The sequence below is a fragment of the Platalea leucorodia genome (assembly GCF_965183815.1).
Source record: "Platalea leucorodia genome assembly, contig: HAP1_HAP1_SCAFFOLD_427, whole genome shotgun sequence".
Taxonomy (NCBI): Eukaryota; Metazoa; Chordata; class Aves; order Pelecaniformes; family Threskiornithidae; genus Platalea; species Platalea leucorodia.
This window is the reverse complement of record NW_028121159.1, coordinates 3,225-5,773: the sequence shown is the minus strand read 5'-3', so window position 1 is coordinate 5,773 and position 2,549 is coordinate 3,225. Positions and strand designations below refer to the sequence as shown.

General features: G+C 51.8%; 1 pseudogene across 1 annotated transcript; it reads left to right on the top strand.

Annotated features, from left to right (window-relative positions):
• Positions 1-1,203: 1,203 nt before the first annotated feature.
• LOC309604174 (olfactory receptor 14A16-like) lies at positions 1,204-2,168 on the top strand (annotated as a pseudogene). Its single transcript has one exon. The product of its transcript is annotated as an olfactory receptor 14A16-like (transcript).
• The last annotated feature ends 381 nt before the right edge of the window (positions 2,169-2,549 follow it).

Sequence of the window (2,549 nt, the reverse complement as noted above, 5' to 3'; positions counted from 1 at the left end):
TAGCAAAGCCCTCAGCCAGCCCATGGCGTCTAGGGTGTTAGTCACCTCCTCGTCCATCTGCCAGCAGGAGAGATCAAGTGCATTTCCCACTGACCAGGGGCTGAAGGTGATTGCCCTGCATTATCAGCATCTGGGAAGGGCTCTGCAGTGCTGGGTAAGGGAAAGGCTTTCCTGAGTGTCCCTCTGCCTCTCCATTGCCTCCCTCAGCTGCTCTTGGTGTTGATGTCAGGATCTCTGAGAATAATAGTTATAGCTGAGTCAGGCACGGATCTTGTGGGTCCTCCCATTCAGATGTGTTTAAGGCAATGAGGTGTCCAGCTTTCCTCTAACCTGTGAAGCTCTGGGCAATGCAGTCTGTGAGGCTAGGAAATGAGCTGATTTTCCCTTAATCAGATGCCATCATTAGCACACTTGGCTATCTCCTTGGGGTGTCCTTCCAAACTGCCAGATGCCTTCCAGGATGCACAATGAGCCATGTGTGTCTTTGGCTAGAAATGGGGTGCTAAGACCTTGAGAAACGGGAAGACATTTAGTGGTCTGCAGTGGATGCCTTTGCTCTCAGCACTGTCTGGTGACTTTTCAGGAAAACGTGGGAGTGTGATCACCCTCCATCTCAGAAAGGTGCAAGCACTGGGCAGCTGGGAACAACACGGAGGGACAGACAATCACCCCTCACTCTTCACTAAACCATAGGCAATTCTCTTGTCTTGTAGGACTCACTCTGTTGTCCCTGAGTGCAGCAGAAATGCTGAGGGTTTCTGACACGCAAACACACTCCCCAGGGGAGAGTGAGGGGAGATGTAAAAATAACCTCTCAAACTGCCTTCTGCCATCCCCGTTGCTTAGCGCTGGCAGTGCAGATGCAGACAAGCTCTTCTGTTTTGGGAGCAGTTTCATCTGATAAAGTCAAAAACTAGCACTGGCTCCTGCCCCCACCGTTCCCATGAACTCACTGCTGTAGAGCAGGGCTGACTCCTCAGCCATCAGCAGGCACAGCACGCGCTCCTCACCACACACTGAACCAGCACCAACCAGAGTTCCAGCCACAGAGCTGAAGGAAGGTCTCCTAGAAAGGCAAAAGGGTGGGTGTGTGCAGCAGGGGAGGGTTTATGGGAAATGGCTTTGATTTTGCTCAGAGAAGTCTCCCGTATCGTCTCACCAACTTTTCCTCCTTAGACAGTGCCGCATGCCCAGAAGCAGTAAATGTCCAACGCCAGCTCCATCACTGAATTCCTCCTCCTGGCATTCGCACACACACGGGAGCTGCAGCTCGTGCACTTCTGGCTCTTCCTGGGCATCTACCTGGCTGCCCTTTGGGCAACGGCCTCATCATCACCGCCGTAGCCTGCAACCACCACCTCCACACCCCCATGTACTTCTTCCTCCTCAACCTCGCCCTCCTTGACCTGGGCTCCATTTCCTCCACTGTCCCCAAAGCCATGGCCAATTCCCTCTGGGACACCAGGGCCATCTCCTACCAGGGATGTGCTGCACAGGTCTTTCTGTTTGTCTTTTTGATGGCAGCAGAGTTTTTTATTCTCACCATCATGTCCTATGACCGCTATGTTGCCATCTGCAAACCCCTGCACTATGGGACCCTCCTGGGCAGCAGAGCTTGTGTCCACATGGCAGCAGCTGCCTGGGGCAGTGGGTTCCTCTATGCTGTGCTGCACATGGCCAATACATTTTCAATACCGCTCTGCCAAGGCAATGCCATGGACCAGTTCTTCTGTGAAATCCCCCGGATCCTCAAGCTCTCCTGCTCCGACTCCTACCTCAGGGAAGTTGGGCTTATTGTGGTTAGTCTCTTAGCAGCATTTGCATGTTTTGTTTTCCTTGTGGTGTCCTATGTGCAGATCTTCAGGGCCGTGCTGAGGATCCCCTCTGAGCAGGGACGGCACAAGGCCTTTTCCACGTGCCTCCCTCACCTGGCCGTGGTCTCCCTGTTCATCAGCACTGTAGTGTTTGTCTACCTGAAGCCCCTCTCTATCTCCTCCCCATTGCTGGATCTGGTGGTGGCAGTTCTGTACTCAGTGGTGCCTCCAGCAGTGAACCCCCTCATCTACAGCATGAGGAACAAGGAGCTCAAGGATGCAGTGTGGAAACTGATGACTGGATGCTTTTCTGAAGCAGTAAACTCTCCATTTTCTCATGCATATCGCTCATAGTGTAGCTCATTACAGGCTCAGCCTGTCTTCTGGAGGTTTTGGTGGTGGTGGTGGAGGGGTTTTTGCTCTGTTTTACATATGATAATGTTGTGCACAAAGAAATGTCATTCTTCATACCATTTCTAATTCCTTATCTACCTTTCTAGTGTTACCCAGAGAGCGTTGAAAAGACTGTTGAAATAAGAGCCATGTTCTCTGTGCATTTAAAAAAATAAAGGACCCTGCAGCGACTTCTTTATTTGAGATCCTTTTTCTGAGACTTCTTCTGGTGCTGCAGCGGCAGTGCCTGTGTGCAGAGGTGGAGGGGAAAAGAGTGCTGGCACAGCAGCACTGCCAGGGAGCACCAGCGCTTAGTCTTTCTGGAGCCGTTCTCTTTTAAAT